We start from the raw sequence: 14,856 nt of genomic DNA, 5'->3' as shown, positions 1-14,856 counted from the left end.
CTGGGAAGGAAACAAGCTCCCGGGGACCGGTTTCTGGCATAACAGCCACCCCCTTTTTTGAATCGTTTTTGGCCACTATAGGTGTGGCAGGGTATACTCAGACATGAGTCCCTTTCTCACTGCTCCATCAGGATTCAAGCAAGCCGGGCCGAAGACGGCTGAAATGCCAGAAACCGGTCCCCGGTAGCTTGTCTCCTTTCTGGTGAAGAATTGGCTTGGTAGTTTAGTCTGCCCTGTTCCCATGATGCACTGGGCCAGGGACAGACTGATTTGCATATAGCCAGGTTCTGAGCTGGGATGGGGCAGTGAGATAAATAACGGTGATGGATCAAGCCCTGATCTTTGGACTGGGTAAGAGTGGTCTGCTTAATTCAGACACTCTGTTCATCACCACCCCCTTTTTTGAATCGTTTTTGGCCACTATAGGTGTGGCAGGGTATACTCAGACATGAGTCCCTTTCTCACTGCTCCATCAGGATTCAAGCAAGCCGGGCCGAAGACGGCTGAAATGCCAGAAACCGGTCCCCGGTAGCTTGTCTCCTTTCTGGTGAAGAATTGGCTTGGTAGTTTAGTCTGCCCTGTTCCCATGATGCACTGGGCCAGGGACAGACTAATTTGCATATAGCCAGGTTCTGAGCTGGGATGGGGCAGTGAGATAAATAACGGTGATGGATCAAGCCCTGATCTTTGGACTGGGTAAGAGTGGTCTGCTTAATTCAGACACTCTGTTCATCACCACCCCCTTTTTTGAATCGTTTTTGGCCACTATAGGTGTGGCAGGGTATACTCAGACATGAGTCCCTTTCTCACTGCTCCATCAGGATTCAAGCAAGCCGGGCCGAAGACGGCTGAAATGCCAGAAACCGGTCCCCGGTAGCTTGTCTCCTTTCTGGTGAAGAATTGGCTTGGTAGTTTAGTCTGCCCTGTTCCCATGATGCACTGGGCCAGGGACAGACTGATTTGCATATAGCCAGGTTCTGAGCTGGGATGGGGCAGTGAGATAAATAACGGTGATGGATCAAGCCCTGATCTTTGGACTGGGTAAGAGTGGTCTGCTTAATTCAGACACTCTGTTCATCACCACCCCCTTTTTTGAATCGTTTTTGGCCACTATAGGTGTGGCAGGGTATACTCAGACATGAGTCCCTTTCTCACTGCTCCATCAGGATTCAAGCAAGCCGGGCCGAAGACGGCTGAAATGCCAGAAACCGGTCCCCGGTAGCTTGTCTCCTTTCTGGTGAAGAATTGGCTTGGTAGTTTAGTCTGCCCTGTTCCCATGATGCACTGGGCCAGGGACAGACTGATTTGCATATAGCCAGGTTCTGAGCTGGGATGGGGCAGTGAGATAAATAACGGTGATGGATCAAGCCCTGATCTTTGGACTGGGTAAGAGTGGTCTGCTTAATTCAGACACTCTGTTCATCACCACCCCCTTTTTTGAATCGTTTTTGGCCACTATAGGTGTGGCAGGGTATACTCAGACATGAGTCCCTTTCTCACTGCTCCATCAGGATTCAAGCAAGCCGGGCCGAAGACGGCTGAAATGCCAGAAACCGGTCCCCGGTAGCTTGTCTCCTTTCTGGTGAAGAATTGGCTTGGTAGTTTAGTCTGCCCTGTTCCCATGATGCACTGGGCCAGGGACAGACTGATTTGCATATAGCCAGGTTCTGAGCTGGGATGGGGCAGTGAGATAAATAACGGTGATGGATCAAGCCCTGATCTTTGGACTGGGTAAGAGTGGTCTGCTTAATTCAGACACTCTGTTCATCACCACCCCCTTTTTTGAATCGTTTTTGGCCACTATAGGTGTGGCAGGGTATACTCAGACATGAGTCCCTTTCTCACTGCTCCATCAGGATTCAAGCAAGCCGGGCCGAAGACGGCTGAAATGCCAGAAACCGGTCCCCGGTAGCTTGTCTCCTTTCTGGTGAAGAATTGTCTTGGTAGTTTAGTCTGCCCTGTTCCCATGATGCACTGGGCCAGGGACAGACTGATTTGCATATAGCCAGGTTCTGAGCTGGGATGGGGCAGTGAGATAAATAACGGTGATGGATCAAGCCCTGATCTTTGGACTGGTAAGAGTGGTCTGCTTAATTCAGACACTCTGTTCATCACCACCCCCTTTTTTGAATCGTTTTTGGCCACTATAGGTGTGGCAGGGTATACTCAGACATGAGTCCCTTTCTCACTGCTCCATCAGGATTCAAGCAAGCCGGGCCGAAGACGGCTGAAATGCCAGAAACCGGTCCCCGGTAGCTTGTCTCCTTTCTGGTGAAGAATTGGCTTGGTAGTTTAGTCTGCCCTGTTCCCATGATGCACTGGGCCAGGGACAGACTGATTTGCATATAGCCAGGTTCTGAGCTGGGATGGGGCAGTGAGATAAATAACGGTGATGGATCAAGCCCTGATCTTTGGACTGGGTAAGAGTGGTCTGCTTAATTCAGACACTCTGTTCATCACCACCCCCTTTTTTGAATCGTTTTTGGCCACTATAGGTGTGGCAGGGTATACTCAGACATGAGTCCCTTTCTCACTGCTCCATCAGGATTCAAGCAAGCCGGGCCGAAGACGGCTGAAATGCCAGAAACCGGTCCCCGGTAGCTTGTCTCCTTTCTGGTGAAGAATTGGCTTGGTAGTTTAGTCTGCCCTGTTCCCATGATGCACTGGGCCAGGGACAGACTGATTTGCATATAGCCAGGTTCTGAGCTGGGATGGGGCAGTGAGATAAATAACGGTGATGGATCAAGCCCTGATCTTTGGACTGGGTAAGAGTGGTCTGCTTAATTCAGACACTCTGTTCATCACCACCCCCTTTTTTGAATTGTGTTTAACTTACAGCGGTCCTTGGAGCAGTTGAAGGAACAACACTGGAGATGGTAGCGGCGTCCTTCCGTGCTCCTCAGCCAATAAATCCTTTACTTCTTTAATGAATTCAGTGCATCATTTCAACACAGTCTTACTTTTCTTTTATTTCACACCTTGGGGCACACACTCATTCAGTGGATGTTAGCCTCCCATGAAAGAGCTTAATTCTCTGAGTCATGAGATAATTCCAATGCCTGTCATGGTACCTGCTGGGCCCATTGGAATTACAAGGTCTGTAGGTCTACCATGGACATAATTAGACTCAGGAGATTTTGTTACTGAAACCTGTGCATTACATTTCAGCATACAATGATGAATTACCCATGAAATATTCCAGAATTGCCAACTACCCAGTGTAGTCCTCATTTCTCCGGGATCCCCCACTTTCCACTTGTAATCCCCATTAATTCCACTGCCCCTGGACCCCAGAGTTATCACTACCTCGTTATTAGTACAACTAAGAGGCCGAAATATTGGGGGAAATCCAGGGCACTCATAATGATCCCGACTGTGCTTTTCCAGAACACCTTGGAAGACCGACTCACTTTTGCTTCTCAGCTCTTTCTGTTAGACGGTGCTAATGCCTCCTCATGAGAGATCTGTGCTCGATAAGAAGGAAGTTCCATGAACTGACACTGTCTATTTGTGTTGAGGGGGCCTTTGGCCTGTGCCTTTGGGATTGTTCCTCGTTCTTTGGAATCTATTTTCTGAATGGTACATTTTGTCTATCGGCTGTCAGAGTTGCTAGGCAAGGGACTCCAGCTGCTGATGGCTATATTGCAGTGGATCTCCTGCTTCTTCACAGAGATGTTTTTTGTTATTCCTGACACAGGCTTTGCCCTGAAATTGGGTTTGTTTAGTTGTCCTTTTGAATATACGCCTGCTTCTTTGGTCCTGCATTCTGTGGACGAAATTTTAGTTGTGTTCTAAGTTTCTTTACCATCCAACTTGGTGTCAGCGTTTCCTGTCTCTTGCAGTTATCGTTGATGTCAATGGTGCATCTTTTTGTGGCTCAGGGATATGGATGTTCCCTTGTCTGGATCTTGGATTCAGGTGTTAGATAAGCGGGGCTATGCTGTTTCCCAGGAGATGGTAAGCTTTTTGATTGATTGGGGGAAGTAGTGGCTGTCTTCATAGCCTTCAGCTTACATGGTGTACATCTCGTCTGTGTATGGGTATGACCCAGGTGTAATGCACCTGTTATTATATAGATTAGGTGGTGGGCGTGCGCGCTAGGACATTTATTCGCATTAGAATTGGGTATGTGCCTTGCTGCAGCAAAGGGAGATGTGAAGAGGTGGCTTGCAACTCTGTCTTTTTCTCTCTGTACTTGTCCTCTGCCTTTGTTGGTGTGGGCTACCTCTTTTGGGGAGGTCATGTCCTTCATATGAATTGTAATACCTGGTTAAAGTATGGCGGGTCGGTTGAGACTGAATGGACTGTTGTACTTTGATCCTGGGAGATGGTCTTAGTTTTGATTCTACCCATATGCCAAACTGTGCGAGGTGTTAAAAGGCCCTGTTTTTTCAGACGCTAAAGTGAAGTAATTTTTCAAGGTTACGCTTAAGTGTCGCTGAATAATTGGTGTTGTTTGGCTGGCAAGCTTGTTGCAAAACTGTTATGATGAAAAAGTCCAGTAGCAGAGGTATAGGTTATCGATGACAGTTTATTGGTCTTAGTTGCATGTGAGAATATATGTAGGTGCTTAGCTTAGATCCTATGATAGCCAGACCAGGAGCCGCTTCCCTGCTGCTCATCCCATACTACAACTGACACTCTCATCCTAACAGGCACCCAAGCATTCCATTGCATCACCATGCACTCCAACATTCCGCACAGCACATTCGTACTGGCTGAGTGGCAAGGATCCGAGCACCAGGCAAAATGTATAATACAATACACCAGATATAACACATCTTCTCCTTTTACAGAACACATACAAATATTGCGAATACAAGATGGAAACATCACATTTACATAATGGAACATGCATATGAAAATTTTGCACATGTTCGTATCCCATCCTTGTCGCCAAAATGTTATGCTGAAAAAGTACAGTAGCCGGGGTGTAGGTTATAGATGATGGTTTATTGGTCTTAGTTGCAGATAAGAATAAATATAGGTTCTCAGCTTAGATCTTATGATAGCCTCACCAGGAGCAGCCTCCCTTCTGCTTAGCCCATACACCAACTGACATTCCCAACCTCACAGCCACCCAAGCATTCCATTGCATCACCATGAACTCCAACATTCCTTATGGCACATGAATACTGGCTTAGCAGCAAAGACCAGAGTACCAGGGAAAATGCATGATACAGTACACCATATATAACAAAAACCTTTCTCCTGATTGGGTAACAGCGTTTTGTCTTTGCTCCTTTAAACCCTCTGTGAGGCTTGTTTTGGTCCTGGTTTCCTATAGGTGCATAAAATGAACCATTCACAGTTACCTCATGGCTGTTTTATTTTGAGTCTTAATCGTTCATGGCTACGGGTTTGATTGGTGTTTGTAAGAATGACCGTAGACACAGCAGTTCAGTGTAAGTAGAGTACTTTATTGGAGCAAGCAGGTACAATGTCTCTCTCCTGACCGCTGCCTCCAACTGCCATTTGCACCATTCTCGAATACCCCTGTGGCGTCCTTTTTCCAGGAGACCGGTAACCAGGATACAACATCTCCCTTCTTTACATAAAGAAATCTAATAATTGTTGCAAAACCACAAATATCCTAGTATCCAAATTCTAAGTGCAGCAAAAAATGAGAATTACATAATCCATCTTGTTCACAACTATACATCTTTAACATCAACTAAAAGTTAACACATACAAACTAAAACAAATACAACAAGGTATGCCAATAGGAACCCCTGAGGAATATACAAAAGCAAATTAAATTACATGGCATAAATGACATAGCTTAACTCAATACCCCCACCCTCCTCCTCACAAATTAATCACATTGCAACACTTCTAAACTTTTTAGGTAGGACTATTTGTTTGCCCTTACATGTAATTGTCACATCTCTAGATTGGCCAGGAGAGTGTAACAAATGCTCAGACTGTTCATGGGAATGTGGCAGACATTCACTGGTTGCACTCTCCTTTGAAGCAGAAACAAGTTGGCTTTTACTGGTTACATATTCTCTTGCAGCATAAACTGGTATAGAAGCATTGCTTAGATTAGTATCTGTCACCTCCTCCCACATCTACTTCATGGAACTTGAGGCATCATCATTGTATCTTTATTTCGACAGCTTGTCTTAAAACAGTTCAGAAGTATTAACATCCTAAAAAGTTTAAAACATATTACACAAATTGTCCAGGTAAAAAAACAATAAAATATAAGCAGCCAAGGGACATCTTTGGGCTTTCAGGGGTGAGCTGCCGGCTGTGGCTGATCGTGTCTTTTGCGGGCTCCCAGCGGCAGCGGGTGCCATCTTGGCTTGGGCTTAGCTCTCCACCACAGCCCTGCCACTCCCCCGCCGCTCTGCCCCTACTTAGTAGTGTGTATTCTTTCTCCCCTCTTGTCTGACCAGTGGCCCGGTGGCAGTGGGCTGATTGGTCGGTTACTTGGCGAGTTGCTGCTTCCCTTATTCTTCGCCCCGCTGATTGCGAGCGGAGGCGATACTCTGGCTTGATTGTTTTTAAACTGTCATTAACTCACTTTTAAAGTTATGCAGGTACCGACATCTTTGGGCTTTCAGGGGTGAGCTGCCGGCTGGGGCTGATCGTGTCTTTCGCGGGCTCCCAGCGGCAGCGGGCGCCATCTTGGCTTGGGCTTAGCTCTCCACCACAGCCCTGCCACTCCCCCGCCGCTCCGCCCCTATTTAAACAGGCAACATGAGGCAGCGCAGCGGACGAGCGCAGCGGGCGCGACGGAGGCGCGCCGGAGTTGCGCCTGAGTTAAGCCCGTCTGCGCGCGGCCGGCCGGGGCTAGGGGCACGAGACGCTGCTGGTTTTATCTCCTATTCTCCGTCTCAGTTATGTCTTCATTGGGTCCCCGGTAGTATTAACCCCTCTACTACTTCCTATTTACACCATCTTGGCCTATACAGCTCCCCCCCACACTCCCCCCCTGGGTTAGTATCTCTGCTAGCATCACCAGCCCCCACACTCCCCCCTGTTCTCTCTTCACTCCCAGCCCCCTCTGCCCAGTTGTTTACTACCTCGGCTACCCTCCTAAACACTAGGTCCGCTGTAAACCATCAATACGAGCTATTTGGCGGAGTGGCTTTAATAGCTCGTACTGATTTCAACTTTCAAATCCTTCCCTCCACTCATATCACCGATGTCGATCTCCTTGTAGCTCGCTCTACTTCCCACCAAGCCCCCCTCACTTTTCTTCTTATCTATCGCCCTCCCCAGTCCACCCCTTCGTTTCTGACCGATATCCAGACCCTCTTGGCCACTCTGGTAGTTAACAATTCTTCTGTATTAGTTTTAGGGGACCTCAACTTTTGGCCCAATGACCCTGCCGAAAGCCCCCAATCTAAGGAATTCACCTGCCTTATGAAAAATTTGAATTTTGTACCGCTCATTCACAGTCCCACCCACCTTCATGGCCACATGCTAGACCAAATTTGGACACTGAACGTTCCATCCACACCTCCTATTATATCCCCTTGCCCATGGTCAGATCACTCCACCATCACGCTCTCCCTTGCCCTTGCACCCCCGGTCAAACCCCCCCTCCCCAAAAACACCTGGGTTCGGAAATGGGGAAAGGTAGACATGCCCTCCTTCTGCTCAGCCCTGGCCAAAACCTGTCCTGATCTAACCGGCCTGACAGCCGCCCCACAGTTGACCGCCATTAACAACTGGCTCACGGTGGCAGGTGATGAATTCGCTCCCCTCAAGCGGCTTTCAGTCAAACGGGCCCACGCAGCCAATCGTTGGTTTACTTCCGACCTTAAAGATAAAAAACTAGCTGCAAGAAGGGCCGAACGAGTCTGGAGAAGAACTTACGACCCTGCCCAAAAAACAACCTACTTGGCCGTTCTGCAAACCTATAAAAAGAGCATCCTGGAAGCAAAAACCGAATATTACTCTAACAGGATAATTGTCGCTGAGTCACAATCGAAGGAAACTTCTCCACTGTCCATGAACTTGCCTCATCCACCAGAGCCACGGCTACCATCCCCCCGTCCCAATCCCTCTGTGACTCGCTCAACGAGTTTTTCATCGACAAAGTTGTTAAAATTAAACACAACATCCCTCCGCCCTCCTTCACCTTTGTTGACCCTTCACCTCCCCCCACTACCGTTAAACTGACCACTTTCCACTTCTAACCACGGACACCCTCCTCCCTTTGCTCCAACGGGTCAAGTCAGGCTCTTCCCTGGATTTTGCTCCCGCTTGTACCCTCAGGGAAGTTTACTCAGCCTGCCCTACCCCCCCTTTGACCCTTCTTAATGACTCACTTTCTCATGGTCATGTTCCCAGTTCACACAAATCGGCGGTTGTCATCCCAATCTTAAAAAAATTGGACGCCGATCCTTCCTCCCCTTCCAATTACCGCCCCATTTCACTCCTCCCTTACCTTGCAAAGGTTCTTGAAACTAACATCACCTCTACTCTGAGCACTCACATTGAGGCAAATCATTGCCTCTCCCCTTGCCAAGCTGGCTTCCGTCCCCTGCATTCTACAGAAAAAGTGGTCATTTCAGTCATGGACAAGCTGCGTGAAGGCATCGACACCAACCTTCCGCAAGCCTTGATTCTCCTAGATTTATCCGCCGCTTTTGACACGGTGGACCACACCATCCTCCTTAACCGTGTCAGGGCGGCGGGCATAGAAGGCTTAGCCTTTTCGTGGCTGGAGTCCTTCCTTGCTGGGAGAACTCAAGGAGTCCGTTTGGCTGGCTTTGCGGCGGCCTCTCGCAAGGTAGAATGCGGGGTCCCTCAGGGCTCATCACTTTCCCCTCTTTTGTTCAACCTCTATATTTTTCCCCTCATTTTTATGTTACAGCAACTGGAGGTCACCGTGTTCAATTACGCGGATGACCTCCAGTTAATCTTCAATCTGTCTCATTCACCTTCATCTGCCCTGAACGTCCAAACAACCATGACGCTCATTCAAGATTGGATGAACTGCAGCCACCTCAAACTTAATCCGGACAAAACCGAGCTGGTCCTGACCGGAGGTGGCTGCAGTCCTTGGTCCCCTTCCTTCTGGCCCCCCTCCCTTGGTGCCCCTTCACTTCCCGTGTCCAAAGTGAAAACTTTGGGAATCCTTCTTAATCCCCAGCTCACTGTTCACCCGCAAGTCAGTTCCGTGGTTTCTTCATGTTTCTTTTCCCTTAGAGTAATTAGGAAAGTTTCTCGTTTCTTTTCTCCCTCAGCTTTAAAAATTATTATGTTGGCCATGGTACTGTCCCGTATAGACTATGGAAACATAGTCTATAATGGAGCCCCTGCATACATGATCCATCGATTACAACTGGTGCAGAACCAGGCGGCCCGCCTGATCCATGGCCTACCCAGATAGCATCGGGTCACTCCATTACTCAAAACACTGCACTGGTTCCCTGTGAGAGAGCGTGCCCTGTTCAAACTCGGCTGCCTCACGTATCAGGCCAGATCGGGCACTGCTCCCGAGTTCATCTGCTCTCTCATTAAGCCATATTGTCCAGGCAGAGAACTTCGCTCGGCCCATTTGGCCCTCCTTACCATCCCCCGCTTTAAAAAGCAAAGGGCGGGCGGAGCGAGATTCGCTGTCCTGGCTCCAACATTTTGGAATTCCCTCCCGGTTACTCTACGCACCTCACCTTCCTACCTTTTGTTCCGGAAAAATCTTAAAACCTTCCTGTTCACACAAGCCTACCCGACTTAATCCCCTAGTTGCTGCCGTCCACTGATCACCACTAGCACCATGAAACCGCTGGGTATGCGAGCGCTGTACAAATGCTTTTAAATTCAAAAATTCAAATTCAAATAATAATCACACACAATCCATAAGCAATATAAAAAAGAACCGATCATTTCATCCAATGCCTATCTAAGGTATAAATTCATTCATGTATACAACATTGCAACAATTTTTGAAATAAGTAGATCTGCATTCAAATAGTATTAGTTAGGAGCCTTCTCTTATTCCACATAGCTGCCAGATATTTTGCTACCCCAAATACAATCACAGTGGAAAGATCTGTTTTAAAAATTCTGTATGCTTGCATACAATTTGTAAGACCCAGATTTTTACATAAGGGAATAATCCAATACCTTCTATGCTTCTTATAGGGTGGACAAAAAAACAAAATATGAAGATAATTTTCTTGATCGGAATTGCAGCCGGTACAATTTTTTGGAGAAGACGAACACCACTTGCTCGTAAAAGCTCTAATTGGCAGGGTGCCGTACCGCCATTGTAGATACAATTTTCTAGTTAAAACAGGATGAATATCGTTTAAAACCCCTTCAAAACAATAAACATCTTTAATAAGTAAAAATTGAGCTGATAAAATGCCAATTCCTGCTTTCTGTGTGAGGGCGGATAGTTTATTACCATGATACAGCTTTGCCAATTGTTTACGCTGGATTTGGATTCAAGCTGTCTCTGGATCAAACCACAGTAGAGGCAGACCTAACCTACCAAACTCCTCTCTCAGATACTTGAACCATGGGAGTTTCCCCATGGTAGGGAGTCTTAGGCTTTCCATTAGCTCCAACCTGTAATTCATCAACTCTGGAGTAACCCAGAGCCTCCGTCAAAACATTAGTGGTTTCAGACCCAATTCCTCGTCTATTGGTGTGAGCCCTAGATCGAGCATGACAGGTACCAGGGGAGTACTAGGCGGCAATGCCAAGAGACGCCTTAAGAATTTGTTTTCAGTGGCCACAATCTCGGGTCTACACTGGTGGCCCCAAAGTTCACCGCCATGAATTACTGACCTCTTGCCTGCAGTTTATATATCTCTAGAGAAGGGCCTATCGGTTTGAGAGAGGATTTATTCTAAAGATTTAAAATTGCCCCCACTCGCTGCGCCAGTTTGAGTTGGGACTTAATTTGGTGGGGGACCCAAGTCATGGTTTCCTTTAGGGTTACACTCAAATATTCAAAGGTCTGCACCCTTTCCAGCCTTGCTGCACCTATTCTCGGAGTTGAGCGTGTGGTCATTGAGGAATTAAAGATCATGAACTTGGTTTTGAGAGCATTTATCTCTAAACCGCGTTCATGGCAAAACGCCACAAACCCGTCCAAGACACGTTGAATGCCCATGGGGGATTTAGACAATAACAGGGTATCGTCTGCATACATAATTGCTGGGACTCGGCAACCAGCAAGCTTAGGGGCATCGCTGTTCGGTACCGCGTTCAGGTGAACAATTACCTGTTGACATAGAGGCAAAACAGGGTCGGTTCAAGCACACAGCCCTGTCTCACCCCTCTGTCAACGGGGAACCTGGCCGACAACGCACCACTTTTCCCACACCTGACCTGTGCGTAGTTCTCATTTTGGAGCCGTATTATTAGGTTCAATAGTTGAAGGGGAATCCCCAGCTCTACAAGCACAGACCAAAGCTTCTCCCGCGGGACCAAATCAAAGGCCGCACGGAGGTCCACAAACACAGTATAGAGGGTACCCCCCTCAATATTAACAATTTTCCAAAATAGGAGGGTCAGGTGGAATATTTGATCCGTAGTGTATACATTCTTCCTGACCCCAGCCTGATAAGGACTCAGGATTGAGTGTTCCTCCATCCAGTCTAAGAGGCGGTCTAGTATTAGCCTTGCAAAGATCTTTTGCTGCACGCCAATGAGGCTGATAGGCCTGTAGTTGGCTGGGAGGAGAGGAGAGCCCTTCTTGAAGATAGGAACAATCTCAGCTCCCAGCCAAGTACTGGGGACCGCCATTCTTTTTTGTACTGCATTGAATATGACCGTTAAATAAGCAGCCCAGACCATAGGTACGTGCTTGAATAAATCGCCTGGGAGTTTATCCAGCCCAGGCGCCTTTCCTGCTGGTAACTTGGATATTACTGCACAGATCTCTTCCACAGTGAAGAGGTCCCCATCAGAATGAACTTTATAATTTGAAAACAAGCCCACTTGGAGGGGCTTGGACCTCGTTACTTTCGACATTGACCCCACCATAGAGGGTGCGAAAGTGGTCCTCCAACAGGCTTGCGGCAATATTTGGTTCAACAGCCGACCCGGACTTCATGGAACTTGAGGCATCAACTTTTTTCCCATTTTCCCAATCCAGAATTTTATTACACCTTGCCATTCTGCTTTGATACCATACCTTATTATCATTCAGTTTTGGAGAATGCTTCGATTACCTGTAATGGTACATAAAATGTGCTTTCTCCCTTTCTCGTGCCCTAACTTTACTCTCACTCAATTTCCTGGCTTCAAATATACATCCTTCGTACCATGTTTCTTTTCAAAATAAGATTTGTATGTTTCAAGCATTCTCCTCAAATTGAATCTCACCACAGCTGGTGACCATTTTCCACATACTCTCATTTTCTTTCACGTAATGTTGTCCTTAGTAAACAGTTCCTACCTCTCAAAATCCTAAATGGGCTGTAACCAGTACCCGTGGGAGTAATTCTATAAGTCCAAATAGTGCTCTGGAGTTCCTTTATCCAATCCTTTCCCACACTTATGGATGCTTGAATGCTTCCCATAATAACTCTGTTATAGTGTTCCACAATTCCGCTACCAGCTACATAATAGATAAATGGGCTTCTTTTTCTCACAAATACCATTCCTACATAGGAACCTCTCAAATTTTTCAGAAATGAATTGAAAAACATTATCATTATGGATGGATTTAGGAATTCCTTTCCGCAAGAATACATTTTCAAAAAAATTAACCACACACTTGCTATCACAATTATAAGTTACTTCTATTTCAGGTCATTTTGAATAACTGCCTATCGCAGCTATACAATGTTTATATTCCCCTTTGTCATCCAAAATAGGACCCAACAAATGTATGCTTAATAACTCCCAAGGATGTTAAAGAATTTGTCTTGAACCAAAGTCGGCCTCAGCACATGTTGTGCTTTATCAGAATTGCCGCACGTTGTAGACTGTTTTAAAAACTTCTTGATATTGTTGTACATGTCTGGCCACCAATATAATTATTTGACCCTTTTCTTTAAGTTGACAAAGCCTAAGTGTCCTTCATGATTTATCTCTAGTACCTTTTCTCTTAACGTACTTGGAACCACTAATCTGTCACCTCTGAAAACATAATTAGAGTTGTCGATGGACAACTCGTCTTTTATCTCCCACAACGCTCTTAGCTCTTGTTGTAGAGCATTTTCCCCAGGCCATCCTCCAACAATAACATTTTACACCTTGCTAAACATGTTGTCTCCATTGTATTCCAAATCCTATTGTTCCTTGAGAATTGAGTCACCTCTTCTCTAGTGAGAGATAAACCAAAATCATCTCAATCTTCCTCAATTACATTGCTACACGATAAGAGAAATCCACTTAGATAATCAGCTACTTAATTTCTTTTTCCTGGTAGAAACTCTAACTCATACATGAAATCAAGTAATTTTATGGTCATCTTCGCTATTCTGTGAGTAGTTTTAACTATCTCCTCAGATGTTAGAACCTTGACTACAGTTTTGTGATCAGTTCGCAAAGTGAATTGGGACCTCCACACATATTGTCTGAATTTCTCCATAGCCCAAACTGTGGCCAACATTTCCTTCTCTTTCACAGAAAATTTGGCTTCCTCAGCTATATTAGTTACTTGTGTCAGAACTGTTCCTAAACCCTTTCCACTAGCATCAGTTGTTATAATAATATGTGTCGTGGTTTTGAAACCTTCTATGGGAAGAGCTGTTGTTAAATCATGTTTTATTTCCTCAAAATCCTTCTGCAGCTTATCATTCCAAATAAACTCCTGTTTGGATTTCAATAATTGCCTCAGTCCATGTGTTTTTATTGCAAACCTTTGTACAAATGTAGAATAAAGGTCTGCTAACCCAAAGAAAGATCTAATTTCATCTTTGGACTTGGGAGGAGACGCATTACTGATGGCTTCAATCAAACATTTTCTGGGAGAAATGCCATCACCTCCTACTACATGACTCAAATAGACTGCATATTTCATTGAAAACTTGCATTTTTTTAATTCAGCTGTCAACCCCTTCTTTTCCAACCTGCTTAAAACTGCTCTTAACCTGTCGTCATGTTTAGATTTGTCTCAGCCCATCACCAGGATATTATCTTGGAAATATGTTACACCCTTCATGTCTCTAAACATCCTGTGCATCAGAAGTCGGAACACAGCGGCAGCTGATGCAAGACCAAAGGGCCTTCATACGAATCTGTAAAAACCAAAGGGAGTAATTGACGCCGTCTAGTTCCCACTTGAAGCATGCAATTGAACCTGGTGATGGAACGAGAGTTAAATCATTGGTGGTAAACCATTTCACACCTTTGGATTGCGCAAGGAGTGCATCAATGCTGGGTAAGGGGAATTTATCAGCCACAATGTTTTTGTTCAGATCCCAGACATCAATGCATATGTGCAAATTACCATCTGATTTGTGTGTGACGACCAAGGGAGACAACCATTCAGCACTCTTAACCAGTTCAATTATGCCTTTGCTCTACATTGCATCCAACTCAGCTGTCACCCTGATCAGGATTTTCCTAGCTTTATGGCGTACAGGTACAGCACCCTGCTTCAGCACAATTTTGTATACGAACCCACACATCTTCCCTATCTTGCCTGAAAAACACTGGGAAATTGTTCTATGACTTCCTTCACCATACTTTCCTCACACTCCCAAAGCATTACTTAGTCCTTCCTATTAGGATCAAGGATAATCCCAACAGCTCCCTGATTGACCCATCCCAACACCGATGGTCCCTTTTCAGCCACATATAACTTCCAAAGAGCCTGCCTCTCTTTGAATCGAAACTCTTCCTCCACAAACCCTACCTTGGGAATTTCCTCACCTGCAAACATCACTGGATGAATATCCGCAGGTTTCAAACTTTTCCCTATCACCTTCT

The sequence above is a fragment of the Lissotriton vulgaris genome, chromosome 1_1 (genome assembly GCF_964263255.1).
Source record: "Lissotriton vulgaris chromosome 1_1, aLisVul1.2, whole genome shotgun sequence".
NCBI classification, from domain to species: Eukaryota; Metazoa; Chordata; class Amphibia; order Caudata; family Salamandridae; genus Lissotriton; species Lissotriton vulgaris.
This window is presented reverse-complemented; position numbering follows the sequence as displayed.